This window comes from Nothoprocta perdicaria, unplaced genomic scaffold, assembly GCF_003342845.1.
Source record: "Nothoprocta perdicaria isolate Ctin4 unplaced genomic scaffold, notPer1 scaffold_42, whole genome shotgun sequence".
Lineage (NCBI taxonomy): Eukaryota > Metazoa > Chordata > Aves > Tinamiformes > Tinamidae > Nothoprocta > Nothoprocta perdicaria.
The window spans coordinates 2,325,863-2,341,392 of record NW_020455666.1 but is presented as its reverse complement, the minus strand read 5'-3'; the positions used below and the strand labels follow the sequence as shown (position 1 = coordinate 2,341,392).

Genomic DNA, 15,530 nt, shown 5'->3' with positions numbered 1-15,530 from the left:
ATACTTAGCATTATAATTACACATATCATAACAGAAATGGTCCATGATCAACCTTCCTTTTTCCCTTATAGAGAAATTGCTTATTTTCTTATACAAGTACTTAAGCAGTATGAAACAACACATCCTATTAGAACTATATTACTTAAAATTCTTAGGTACAAACTGTAACAGCTTAAAGCTTGCTATAAAGTGCTGAGGCACAGAAAAAATATCGGAACAAATCTTAATAGCAAACACCTTTTCAAACAAGAATTGCAATGAACAGTAATGCAGTCCAYTCTTCAAACAAAAAGAGACTACCAAGGAAGTTTTTTTTTTTCAAAAAAGGAGAAATATATTATTTCCTGCCTATTGCTTGACATAACATTCACTCAAGTTAGGCAAAGAATAAGATAACACCAGAACTGAGACCCAGATGCAGTTCTTATTGAAGCACCATGGAACAGGCACTTCTCATTTCACATAATTACAGCTATTTTAGTGACACATACACACAAGGAAAAAAGCCAAGAGAAACACAATATTCAACTAAATACAACACAAAGGTACCTATTCTGCAACTAGGCGTAAGACAGATGGTAAACAAAAGATCAGCAGGTGTTTTATCTGCTCTGGGCTGTGCCTGTAGCCTGAGGTCCACAAGCCAGATTAGGCTAGTGAGTGCACTGGTAATTGCACACTGCCAATACTGCTTCCCTGCTCATGCRGCTTCCGCTCTGCCACAGATGAACACAGCTGATACACAGGGGAACAGAAAAGACTGAGAAGTTTCAGAGGTGAATTGTAAAAGGAGATTTTGGAATCTAGTCTGGATTTTTGATTATGCAACAGAATTTTTTAAACCATCTTGGCAGAGTGCAGTTGAAATGTTTAGCCTTTCATGGATATGGGAAGGGCAACCTGGTTTTGTTTAAACCTCTTACTTGTTTCCTTGTACTATAATTCCACTGCTAGGTCTGAAAGATAAGATTTATGAAATTAAGATCCATAACCCAAGGCAAACCACATGACAAAGGCTTAACATTTCTTTCTGTGATTTCTAGAACTGAAATACATAGCCGTAGGCAGACTGAACACATTACACATGCAAACTGGGTAAGTCATGACAACACTGGAAGAACTGATGCATATTTTGTGACAAGTGGCAACATCCATGAAGCAGAACCCATTTTGTGGGACACATTGAACTCACTTTGCTCCCACTATCCTGTCTGTGTGTGCATGACTGTCCCCAACAATCTAGCAGGGTACTCCATAGCACTGCACAGTCAGGCATCCAGTAATAYAAAAAAAATGAGAAGCTGCTTCACAAGACACATTGCTGTAAAAGGAGGATACATCCAAGCAATCCAGGCTTTAAGGTGGCCAAGCTACGGTACCTATAGTAGAAGGAAGCAGTGGAGAGGAACCACAGAACTGGTGTTGGGGTCAAGAACACTGTGCACATGGAAACAGATGAAGAGACAGGTATAAATACACCTGACATTTATGCTCCTTCAATTCAGGGGAAACTGCACAGTCTTAAAAGAAAAATTAGTATATAGCCAAAATTCATGCATCAGCTTTATTCAATATTATTTAATGGCAAGCTCTTAAATTCATATAACCTAGTACCTAYGTCTCCATTTACCTAAACCCTGAGAGCTTCCTAACAGAAATTATAAACCAGCATTCAAAGAGATTTCTAGAACACATCTGAAGACTTGAGTTARCCACAATTAAAACATGTTCATGTTTTACTGAAAAACATTAAGCCCATTTCTCTGAATCTTTCCAAGCTAAACACAGCCATACATTGTCTTATGAAGGAAATACAAGACAAAAGGATTGTGTTATACTTGAAAAAAGTCTCCCCCAACCTTAAGAACACCCCAAGCCAAAGCCAAGTCTTATCTGTCACAGTTGTTTGTGGACTGTTAAGGCCTGTTCAAACAAACCCATTACAATAAAATTGCTAGATCGAGATAATGCCACTAAGAGCATATTCTTTTCAAAGATGGAAACAGGGTCAATAAACTACGTCCAAAGTATCACGGGGTAGGAGCAGTGCTCCCAATTCATGGTGACTTCTGTATGAACACCTATCCCATGCTCTTTCCAAGTGAGGAAGAAAATATATTCCTGCTTACTAGAAGCATTCCCTGTAATTCAGCCACAGTCACCTTGGAAATCTTTTAAATGTGTGGTTTCATGCAATAAACATATGGAAAGAAGCAGAAACTAAGGCTGTCACAACAGACTTCTCAATTTGATTATTTGTGGGAAGGACTGACAGATGGCAAAGCCATGCTTAGCTCYAACATGGGAAAAGTAGGTTATCTAGAGCTTTTAGTTTGTCTTAGAAGTTCTCCATGCTTAAATACAACACATCAACTCATTACTTCATACCTCCCATTTTTCAAAGGAAAGCTCTTGCCCCAAACAGTCTTGGTTAACTTTTAATTTGTAATCTTTTCTTAGCAAATATGAGTACTAGACAATTTAAGTTTGAAAACTCAACTGTACTTCTTAAAAGATGCACTGAAACCTCACAAGAGAAATTCTGAATCTTGGGAGCTCCACTGACATTTAATCTTTTTTTTTTGTGCCAGTCACAATTGTTCCACACTGCTTCACTCATTTCCCTCCCACACTGCATGCCACTTGAGACTGAATTGCAAGAACCTCATCTAGTAAAAACAATATTTAGGAACCTTTCAGTTACAGACATTAAGCATTATAAGTACACCTATTAAGCCAAATTTCCGATTCCTACACACCTGGAAAATCCATGACTGACTGTTAGCTTGGAGGTCATTGATCCAACTGTCATTTATCATCCAGTAAGAGATAAGTGCTTAAAGTTAAAAAAAATGCTTGAAAGCACTAATCATGGTTGGGCACAAGCATTACTCATTACACTCAATTGACTATGTGGTCCTGTATTACGGTTGTTGGAGGSTAACATCTGCAGCACAAGCTTCCCTCTACATATAAGTCACCAGTGTGCAAGTGAAGTCCTTTCATGCTATCCATATCTACAGCTTATGGATCATACTCCCATGAGAGGTCTCATACTCATACTGAAAACCTTTAATCACTTAAACCACATCTTTACAAAGCCCACTGACCTATTTCAGTAGATTTTTCTCCATTTCCACAATAAAAAGCACTAGTCTAGTCTGACATGCAGAGCGCTTAAATCCTGTTCTCAGCAAGGTGCTTTCCTTTCTTTCCTGCTATTCATTGCCATGGAGACCTCAAATACTGTTCCTTGTGATTATCTGTTCATTGTACTGTATTAATTTTCCCTACAATCCCCTTGCTGCAACAGGTACTTTACCGAACCTATTGTATTTGGGGGCTGGGGAAGAAAAAACAGGAAATTTCAACCAAAAAACTGAAAAGATTCTTCTCTATTAATCAGTGTTTTGACAGTTGTAATTCATCACAATTAAAAAACAGCACCTTACACAAAAATTGCCTCCTCCAGGGCTCTGGTGACCTGAAATAACCAGACAAGTTATATCTTAAAAATGAACTCTCTTCTCATCTCCCAAGTTTTGGAAGGAGAAATAGTAGAAGTTAAAAGCAGTAATCATCTCCCTATTGTAGCTCCTATGTCTTTACTCAAGACATAGGTTTGGGTCCCTTACCTTAACAGGTAATTTCATACAAAGTGCCAGCTTCAACCATGATAAGCCTCTACAATAAACAGCAAGACCAAACCTTCAGGATGGGTGGTCAAGAATATGTAAATATCTATGATGCTGTGACTGAATAAACTGCAGTAATAAGGACTTAATTGAGGAATCTCAATATAATTTACCGCTTCCATATGCTAAAATCCTGGAACAAAAGTAGAGAATTATTTCAATTGGAAGGACTATTCAGCTGCCAAATGTATCCACAACAGGCTCTGAATTTTGCTTATCCAAAATACAACCATTAATAGGAAAGCATAAGAATTCTTTCATTGTTTACTCTCATAAGTAAACTGTGATATTTTGCTACCAAGATTCTCTCATTACAAGATTCCTACCTCTACAGAAACTTATGGAAGAGATTCTGTTCTCTACAGTCTTGTGTAGGAGAGTGAGAGAAGCTTCCAACTCACTTTCAAAAATTTCATCATCCCTCCTTCTGGGAACCAGTCATGAAAGTGGGCTGATTCTCCTTTAATTAGAACATAAAGGGCAGAATTGACAAACTGACACATTTATCACTCCATATGCCACTGCAAAAGAATACCAAAGAGACTCAAGCACTTCAAGTGATAAATATGGTACATAAGTATATACAAATGTTTAGATTATACTAAATGTTTTCACCTTGTTTTCAATCAAAACATCTATGAACACAATAGGTATTCTTCTGTCATTTTTCCAAACATTTCAACCCTACCTTCTAGATTTTAGCCTGATTTTTTTATTCTCATACCAAGGCAATTGTCTCTGSATTCTCTTATTTTTTAATTAACAGTCTGTATGACTCATGACTTATCTATTGTATTTATCAGTCTGAGGCAGTGGACTTTTTTAAACATACTGAATGTTTTACAGCAAGCAGTCCATTATACCAAGTTCAAGACCCTCTTGAAAAACATTCCCACAAAGTCAGAAAGATGCGTTTAGATGTTGGTGATACCACTTTCTTTTTAGCACAGGAAAGAAAAAAATCTAATATTCTGTTTGTTTACTGAGCAGGTCTGACTCATCCTGTCCAAACTGTCTATGCAGTGAATGAGGTTGAGGCCTTCTCAAAGAGAGACAGGAGAAAGAAAGCACAAGCACGATCATGTCATTAGAGAGTTTATTCCAAAACATATATACCAGAGAACTGAATTAAGATCTTAAATCCCCAGTGCTAAGTGTTATGTTTTCTGCRTTCAAAGAGCAAGCCATGTGCTAACATTCTAATTAGTGCTTCATAAAGGAAATTGAGGCAAAAAAGCATCACTGAAACAGGAAACAAAATATCCATTCTGCAGCTTCTTACAGGCCCGTGTCCAAGTAGCAAATATATTTCAAAGTAGGGCATACACAATCATAGCTACTCGTGCCATCACTACTTTTTCTTTGTTCGCTTTAAAATCTTCATGAAATTTCATGTGGCTATATCTGGAACATGAAAGTATATGTTTGATTCTATTGACCTAAATACCATTCCATCAAAATATGTTAATTCCTATAYACCTATGGCCTTCATGAAAGTCAATAGACAAAAAATATAGTTACAATGATTTGCAATACTGTTTCACAAGTGCCTCAAGCTACATGACTCCAAACCAGGGTTTTGTCTTCCAAGGCTGTGAATAATTTTGCAAAACTCTTGTAAACATCTCAGCTCTGCACACAGTATTGGCTCAATCTTTAGAACTTCCTCACCAGTCACATGGCTTGTCAAATTAAAGTGGGAATATTGTTTTCATCTCATTTAACTCACTGCATAAGGCTGCCATTTAGCTTTCCATCATATTCTTGTACAGAACTGTCTGGGAAGATTCTAGAGTTACTTCATGTGCCTCTAAATTGGAGCTAAACTAGTCAAGTACTGTAGATGGTGGATGGAATAAAATCTGTAATCACCAAACAGATCAATACTGAATATACACTATAAAGGCAAAAATCTTTCCATAGTTTCTTTCAGTGAAATGAACTTTCAAGTTAGTGACTCAGTTGTAATTACAAATATTCCAAATAGCAGAAATATTAAGTATGATTTTTACTTACAATTTTTTTTATTGGAGGTGTTAAACTTGAGTCACAAACATGTATCTAATGAATTAATGTGAGTGTACCAGTTAATACATTACTTTTCAGCTGCTATAAGGTCTTCCAGAAAACATCATATAGCTGCCATACTTACCCAACACTTCTCCAAACTCTCTATGGAAGCACTACGTATTTTTCATTTTTCCATTCAGAGAAGCATTGCAACTTAGTACAACACACTTGTATTCTTGAACTACCTCAGAATTTTGAGTTAGCCAAAACCTGAACTTTTGACTTCAATTTATCTTTTGCCTCAATTTAGAATMACTTTTCTAACTACAACACTCAATGGAGGTTTAACAGGGCATCTTTCTCATACAACAGCATATATTTTTTTCTAAGTCTACAATATATACTCAAAAAGTGCATCTCAGAGCTGAGCAATTAGTGAATACTTAAACAACCAATAAATCTAGAAAAATCATTTTAAACTATATGAAGTCTTCATGGTATCATCATCCAAGTGATTAGAACTCTTGGGAATATAAAATAGTCAACTGATTTATGAAACCTACTATATTTGCTGCAAATCAAGTTCTTTATTTTCTCTTATGCACATATCCTCATGTCTACAAAAATAAATAAAACAGCAGGAAAAGCAATTAAGTACTATAGGAATATGCCTACTGTTCTAATATCAAAACAAAAATAAGCTTTATCATAAATTATTTCCATATATGGTGTCAAAGTGAAATAATCTTTTTTTCAAGTGCCCAGAAAAAGAGATTGATTTTAACTGTGTACCTTTCAAGACCTATTTACTTCCTCAGACACCACCAGAAATGCAGTTTTATTTTATTCCTCATGATGAGTCACTGCTAATGACATTGAACAGACTCAGTGTCCTTGTGAAGATTAAGTAGTCTCATGAAATACAATTAGAAGGAATTTGTACTTGCCAATATGTAATTATGTTCAGAACAAACTTTACATTAACAGTTAAATTAGCTTCTAGCAACAATGAAGTAGTCCACCATATACCATCTCTCCAGTTCCCCATAGCACTGGGCAGACATACAGAAGAAAACATTCCCCTCTAGTTTCTGCAGTCATTCATGTCCTGAAACAAGAAAGGAAGCATACTACTTCAGGCTATGAGGCCCTCTCCAAAGGCACAGGAACATATAGCTCATACTGCTACTTAGAGGCATCTCTGGTTCCATTGCAAGAGTGAACTGGATACCCCAATAAGATGTGAAGAGGAACACATTCAGGGAGCAAAAAAAACCTACATCCAAACTAAGACTACATCAAGTAATAAAAGAATGTGCTGAGTTTTAGGTACAAGCATACAGAAGGCACTGCTCAAGCAGGATGCATGTGCAGTTCACCTAGTTGTCCRAAACTTGATTTATAAATTCAACTTCATATATGCTAAATTTTTTTAGTGCTTTTACTTCAGTCAAGTAACTTCTCTTACCTCATCTTTAGACAGCATGGTTAAAGACCCTATTAAGAAATAATATTAGATAAAGCTATCTTAATTTGCAGCTCCCTCTATTTCTTGACTGATATGTGCCTACCACTTGAGCAATACACCGATTTCTTTAGACTTTGAAAGAAGAGTTCTCAAAACTCTACCTTGGCTATCCTGCAGGGGTATTCTTTGCTTATGCAGGACATATGGCTATAACGTAAGTGAATGGATACAGCCAGGTCTGCAGCACAGATCAGGTGCACAGGAAAGACAATACTTGTTATTTCTCTAAAATAGAGAACTCAGTACTATAAGAGGTGTTCACTACACTCAGCTTTGTCTTCTATTTTTAACCCTAGGGAAATAAATGCTATTAATTATGTCCAGCACACCATATTTTGAAGTAACATGCTTATATTAGCTATATATCACAAATTTCTCAGGACATCTACATATATACCTGATTATACCTTCAGTAGTGAAATGTATGTGTACATCTAACAATTAAGACAGTTTGCATACAGAGCTTAATTATCTATTTCAAATATGGAGAAAAATCAATGTTTCCACATGTCTATTTACTATTGCAGCATTTCAGTTGCATGTACAGGGTGCACATGGGATTAGTTACCTACATTGGAATTAGGGCTGCAGACAGGTGGCTTGCTCTGCAAGGACTCAGGAATCTATTTGAGAAAAATCTGGCACCTRGACTTCCTGCAAGTCAGCAACCTGGCAGAGGCTGAATGCATAGCCTAAAACAAGAAGGAGCAGTCAGTCACTCATAAATGCAGCTTACTGAATTTCTTAATTTAAGTTTATATCAGCTATGATACTTTAAAACAGTTTTATCTTTTTAACTAGACCATGTCAGGAATTCTCTAAAGTAAACTTTAATCAGATAGCTGAGAAACAAGAAAAAAATCTGGGTTAGGACTTTATTCTGCTGTTCTACCATATCCCACATTAGAAACCAATCAATGGTCTGTTCCATGATCTACTCTTTACTAACCAATATTTGACCTTGTGCAAGTATTCATGAATCAGAAAATAATTTCCTAAGTATGGAACTTAAGTACTTTAGACTCTTGGCAATATGAATATTTGAACAGTTAACTGTTACAGAAAAAAGCTCTATGTGAACTTACCTCTAAATAAGATCTCAATCAAAGCACTCAGGAACAACTTATGTACTGAGACACAGGTCTAATTCAGGCAGCTTATGCTTTTTCCTTACTCTTCTCAAAAATGCTCTTTGAAGTCTCACTAACATTCAAAGGAAGAGAGCAAGAATTTTTAATTTTACACAATAAAGGAATGCTTGCATAGCCAACTTATGTTAAATTTGTGAGTATGCACATGCAAAAACCTTTGAGTCAAAYGTGTACTTAAGTACTTAAATGTGTAGTTAAGTGCTACAGACAAGATTAAGTAGAAGATATTCCTGAACACAGCTGATCACATAATACAATCAAATTGTACAGATTTCATTCCCACACACAAATTAGGACAACGTTTCTTTGAGAAGTACTCAGATTTGTATCTTATTTCACCCAAAAAAATTTTAAGGCAAATGATCTCAGTTATCTTTTTTTTTTTTTACTGGCTTGCAGGCAGTTCTACTCTTCCTACACGAGATTACCATGATTACCTAGAGTTTGTACCAGGTTTATGAAACATTATACCATTACTCAATCACCTGTTTACAAACAAAAATTTATTGTGTACCCATCTGTTAACCCTATTTTACATTCATATCCATTACTTGATAAGCGTCAACGTCTCCAAGCATTTAAAGAGCTCACGATCAGGTCTACCAGGTATATCATTCAGTACGTTTTCCTTGTGTTATGCAGTGGCCAGATTTCTGCTTGAATTTATGCATCTTTTCCCACATTCGTAAGCAGTTGAATATCATCTGTATAAAAAAAATCACTGTTGCTTACCCATCTAGGTATTCAAGGAAAGAGTAACCTTGTGTAAGAATACATAAAAGACAAGCATCCAAATAACTCAGCCTTTCAAGACTAAGTTTTTTTCCATCTTGCCACAGTACACTTCAAAAAAGTAATGAATCTATTGCAAGCTGGAAAATATAGTTAGTCTAGCATGCATGCAAGGCATTTTGAATACTTTTCCTGTCTGACAAATCAAATGAGAAATTTAAGTGCATCAAACATCAAGAGAAGGCACAAATGACAAAATTAAAAGAAAACCACAAAGGTCTCACAGATAGGTAAAAGAGAAAGGGTARGAGGAAAGTGAAAGGTGTCACTGAACTAAAATGCTGGTGAATAGATGTAACAAAGTTCCCCAAGAAAAATACGTACATGAGTAATGTCAGATCTTTAATCAAAGATGGTCATTTCTCCACAAGCATATTTCAGAAGGGGAGAGGGTCTGAATGTCTGCTTGAATACAAAATGATTTTTGCTACCTGCAGAATATGCAAGACCTGCATTTCGCATTCTCAAATAGAAAGTGTATATGACTACTTGAAATTATAACTCCTCTGAAAAATATTAAGTTATTGCAGCTCTGACTAGTTACCTTTCACTTCAGCATAATGCGAACATTGTTTTACACACAAGATTTATCTGTCATCCTAGAGCTGCGTTAAAGATAGTTAACTTGAGAATGTTGTTGCCCACAATGTTCTTTCTAGCCATCTCCTTAGTAGTTTTTTAGTATGAACAGATTTTAACTGGGCATGTCCACAGCATGTCACGGGCAGAAAAAAGTTTACAAGGCCTCTAGTTGCACAACGCAAACACCCAGGCTCTTAACTCTGCCCCTCAGCAGACTTTGTCACCACAGACAGGACAAGCTCATGGGTACTTGAAACTGGTCATTTGCATCTGCTCAGTTTGGACCCCAAAAGAAATTGTGCTGTAGACCAGTAGAAACTGTCATAATAGCCAGCCTTCTGCTGAAGACAATCCTAATTTACTTTCCTCCTTCATTTGCCCTGTGGGAAGCATCTTTAGATACTTTGCAGCTTTGTTTTTCCTCAGTATTCTCTATAATTGAAAGGCATTTGCTTCATGATTCATTTCTGAGAAYCTCTGAACACCATGTTAAAAAACAAACTTTGGTGCTACAACTCAACTATCCAGCACTGCCGATATGCTTTCGTTACTCAGTTATTTAAAACATTTAAATTTCATACTGTTCTTTAATACTGAACAAGAAATCTTTGCAAGTCAGAGGTCTTAAAATCCAACTCTAAGATACTCATATATCAGACTAATTATATTAGCGATGGTGTCAGTACTTTTAATAGCTCTCAGAAAACAAAAAGAATTACTTGACACATTTYAGTATTACAACTGAGAAGTCTAAAAGTGAGATTCAAGTTAATTTGTCTTGAATTCTTTACAATTTGGTTTCTAGKGGGTACCTACTCTGTCAATACAGTACTTTGGGAGAGCATGCATTTTATTCTAAAGACATGAGCTTTAAGTAATGACATTTAAATTACTTAATTTAAATTACAAACAGCAGAAAGACAGGCTTGAGAATTACTCCTCCTACATAGCCAGAAGCCAGCCAACATGTACATAGCAGCTGTATTAACTTCTACCAACTAAGTGCTGATCCTGTGAAAGTATTCTCAACAGTTAAAAACTGTATGCACATCTTATAAACACGTTAAGAAATAGTATCTCTATGTTTATAAGTACATACACACACCCCAAGAACTGGGCATAAGCTGGACAAATCTCATATAATCCTCCTTTGATCATCACCTACATCACCTGTATTCTAGTTTGTGGGCAAACAGTAAAAAAGTCAGTTCCTTTTAAACATCCTGTTTCATATCCGCAACAACCCAAAAGACTTATTAAAAGAATACATGGTAACTAAAAATGAAATATAGCCCTTACTTATGAAAGACATCCTTTAACAGAAGAATATTTTTCCGCTTAGCAATACACAAGCCTGTCAAAGTAACTACCTTATAAACCTGTTAGCAGCCTGTTAAAATCGAAAGCATTTACCCCTTTTTTTCCTGCTTAATGATCCTTTTTATTCTTTCTCTTGGTACAGAGAATTTTGATATTTTATGTACAATGATGAAAATATGCAAGAGTGGCTAATTATTTSGCTAATATTATTTGGCTAATAAATTTTTGTATTCTATTGGAGCTAAAACTACCTTCCAAGTGAACAGAAATATTAGAAGAGAAATATTAGAATAGACTACTAGTATAGTAGTCTATTAAATTGTTAAGTTGTAGGCAAAAAAGTGTCATATATACTGCCAAAATTCAAGTTATTATACCATCAAATTCAACACACAGTATACAATTACACCACAAAATCTTGTTCTTTCATGGGCCAACTTAGAGTTGCAGAGCTGCCTATCCCAGGATAGTGCTATATAATAGTGCTATCACTATTACTTCTTATTAGTTGCTTTGAWTGAAAATTAATATAATGAAGTATAGCAGCTGTGCTCCTCAATCAGCTAAAATACATATAAAAGATTAAGGAATTCCCGAGTACACAAAAGGCATTCAGACCCTCAAAGCACTGCAATTGGTATGGCTTACTGCCATTAGAACAGCAGTCTACACATACCACAATAAAAACAAGTCTTAATATTATAAGTAACTTTGCAATGTGCTCTAAATCTGCAAGATGGAATTAAGAAAAGCTACCATGGATAATTCCTCTAGAAACATTGCTACCACTGTAATTGCTTGCTAATTAGATTGTCTTTAGGAGGTGTTTCACCAGTTATCTCAGTACTTGTGATGAATACAGCCACATCTGCTGCTGCTGCTATAGGTTAAAGTCACAGCAAGCACAGCTTAGAGTCATCACTTTTCCAGAGAGTGTTATTAAAAACTCAAGACTACTAAGSAAGGATTCCAAACATAACCCATGGCTCCCCTCTTTATATTTAAAATGACATGAAGGAATATAACTTGTTGCTCTTGGATGCCTCCACAATGCAGGGAAGAACAAAATATCCAGAACAAGACAACAGATGCTGCCTATTTTCCTACCATTCTCATTCAAACACACACAAAATAAGCTGCAATTTCTCTAAAAGCTTTTGAGTACCAGTGAAAGGCATTCAATACAGAAAGTGTCMCTATTACTTAAAATTTTTCCTCCCAGCTCCACTAAAATTTCCATTGGCAGTATGCAATAGTCCACCACTAATGAGGGTCAGTTCCTAGGAATCAAAAACAAGCAAAAAAATACTGGCTCTTGTATGAAACAGCCATTCATGTATCAACAGCAGGAACTCAGCACTCACCTGATGTTTTACTGCACACCACAAAGAATAGCATTGCCAAAATGATTTTTCACCCATTACCTGTCTGCTACTGAAAACTCCTCCTGGCTAAAACTAGCAAACAGACAGAACAGCCAGAGGGAAAGCCATACATTTCAGAAGCAAACTTATTTCTTACTCATTTTCACCATCTTAACCATTGCTATTGCCTGACAATAATCCACTAGAGCAAGGGAAAGGAAATTCTTTTTAGTGGCTGTGAATTTGCTGGTTTTAAGAAGAGGTTTCAAATAGACAACTAGAAATATCCAGCTCTACATCTGCCTTTGTTGAGGAATAATACCTTGGATAATCATGAGTTAGACRGTCACAAATAAACTTTTGGCATGGGTAGCAAGGTGGGGGAGGAAGCTTTCCTAACAAAATGGAATAGCACACATTTTATAAACATCTGCAAGTGGCATCACACCTTAAATTGCCCAGAGACAGCCAAAAAGGTTTACAGGTTTGCTCCTCCTCCACTTTGCTTGTTTAAAACSCGTATTTCAGTTAGAATCCAAGCAGTATCTCCAGGAGGTAATACCAGATTTGCTAACAGCAAGAGAGGACACCTAGTGGTGTTCACTGTTAACTTCCATACAAACAGCAAGCCAACTCATCAGTACATGCTGCTGCAGCAGCACGAATTCACACAATCCATGCTTTCTTTCTCAGAAAAAAACATTATTTTTACTGACATAGAATTTAAAATACTAAGCACAGACACAGTGGCAAATTTAAACCAATGATAGATGTCTAGATTCCAGATGCTGCCATTACCTTATGAAAAAATTATCCTGGATATAATTACAAAGGCTACAAACATCACASCTATTAACTCTGCTTTTATTCAGAGACCACCATCTCCAGTAAACACGTTATGGAGAAATACAACAAGTTCTGCCACACTGAAAAATTAAAGAACACAATTTTGCTGGAGGCAGCACTAGCACAAGCAAGRGAGTTCACTACCAACAAACAGTAGTTCTGACGCCAGGAAGACCACCCACACAGAAGCCTAATGCCAAGTTGTCAAATCCACTCACAGATTTAGCAGTTATTGAGTTCTGTATTAAGTTAGTGAGGGCAATCATTTTAGGTACAAATGAGGATACTGTTATTAASATAGCTCTGTAAACAGAGACCATCTACATCTTCTCTTAACTCCAAGGGAACAGAGAAAATAACAGAAAAATCTACACCAATGCTTAGATGAGCTTTCAAGTTTTGTGGGGATATTTTTATCTCCTACAAAAGGGAGATAAACACAGGTTCACAACTTTTGTCATACTCTTGATTAAAATAATTAAGTAAAAAAAGTGTCCATGATACACTTTTTTCAATCTTTCTTTACACAAGTCCAAAGCACAGAATCAGAGACAAGATGCTGACAAAACTTYATTAAACAAAAGAACACAAGCACTTTCATCTTTTGAACTAGCACTGTCTAGTAATATGAGACTGGAGAGGACATCTCACTGCCCATCCTGCTTGCAGTACAAATCTATGTGCTAAAAACATTAGTGACCTGATTAAAACCTAGAAAAAAGTTAAGTTTTTACCCACATGAATTTTCCAATCTGTTCTCATATGTAGCCACGCAACCACCTACACTGGTACAAGCAGACAGAAAAAACAGCTCCCTCCAACCGCAGTTCTTGCTGAAAGTGTAAATGAAACTAGGACCTTCTGGTGTTTGCAGATTTCCTTTACCAAAGTTAGCAAAGCARAATTTGAAAAACAGATTCTAAGTCCAAGTTAAAAATTGCTATAAGACATAAGACCACTTGATATAAACTTTAGAAAAGTATTTTAATAAGCTACAATCTCCCAAAATTATCTTAAGTCRCAAGCTATTAGTCTCAAAGTTAACTCTTCGATTACAAACAATCATTTTTAAGTCCAAACAGATGCAGAAATCAAATTTAACTTATAGGGCAAAAAAAAAAAGCCCACTAAAAAATAGATTGAAAAATATGGCCTTTAAAATACAGCAAAAAACCTACCTGCAGGCCTCTAAAATGCTTGAGACTGATAAAGTAAGAAATCAAATGGACCCCTCTGCAATACTCTGATGACATTATTCCTTAAGTCCAAAGTAAAAAAGCTCCAAAATTTATCACTTSTGTCACATAAGGTTTTTCTCTTAGCTTTATACATTAGGGGCAGAAGAGCCTTCTGAAAGTTTACCCTTCTGTTCCTYTCCAAAAAAAGGTGCTTCTTTCTTTTTACTTATTTACAATATACTTGCTCTGGATCAATAGCATCCATATACTCCTATAGTAAAAAGAATTTCATGAACTTCTGTTATTTCTGATATTTTCAGATCAGATGTAACTAAACAAAGTCAAGCTAATTACCTTTCAAAAATATTTCTGAGGTTTAGTTTTCAAGCCAACAGACAGGATAAAATCAGTATAATAGCTTCACAAAATCATGATATCCATCTCCTTAATTAAGGATTACTTATAATTTARATGTTTGTTTTTAAATTCACTAAAATGCACCAAAAAAGATAAAGTCTGAGGATTGCTAACAAATTCTTCAACCCTCTACATAACATTGAAAAGTTTTCCTAATCTAAGTACAAACTAAATCATGCAATAGAAAAACTCCATTAATCCTTCCAAACCATTAAAATTCTTGACACATATAAATCTTCAACTTATTTAAGCATTTTTATAACTTTATTTTACTTACCTTTCCTTCCACCTGACTCTAGCAGTAAACCACTGCTATCCTGCTGACTTTATCAGGATAAGTTAATTACAGCAAACTATACAAAGTGTGCTTTTTTAAGTTAACAGAATACCACAAAGAAGAAAGAATAAAGAAAAAAAAATTACTTAAGGAAAAAAATGTAGATACCACACAACTTCATTTCAAAACTTTACAAATGATAACAAAAAGAAAAAACACTGGCCTCGAATGGCTATTTATACCATTTCTCTCAGCTAACCTAAATTAAGTAATCAAATTAGATTGCTTAGTCATCACACAGGTGATACCACTTACAGATGCATGCAACAAACACACCCACGATTTAGAAGTATATATTTAGGCAAGGAAG

The 15,530-nt window shown here is 35.7% G+C and overlaps 2 long non-coding RNA genes across 2 annotated transcripts; both read right to left on the bottom strand.

Annotated features, from left to right (window-relative positions):
* Positions 1 to 6,345: 6,345 nt before the first annotated feature.
* Positions 6,346 to 7,912, bottom strand: LOC112953009. Its single transcript, XR_003250496.1, has 2 exons — positions 7,806 to 7,912; positions 6,346 to 6,813 (listed from the first exon to the last, which is right to left on the bottom strand). It is a non-coding gene; the product is annotated as an uncharacterized LOC112953009 (long non-coding RNA).
* A 461-nt stretch (positions 7,913 to 8,373) lies between these two features.
* Positions 8,374 to 15,362, bottom strand: LOC112953008. The gene is made up of 2 exons (XR_003250495.1): positions 15,161 to 15,362; positions 8,374 to 8,436 (listed from the first exon to the last, which is right to left on the bottom strand). It is a non-coding gene; the product is annotated as an uncharacterized LOC112953008 (long non-coding RNA).
* Positions 15,363 to 15,530: the final 168 nt, after the last annotated feature.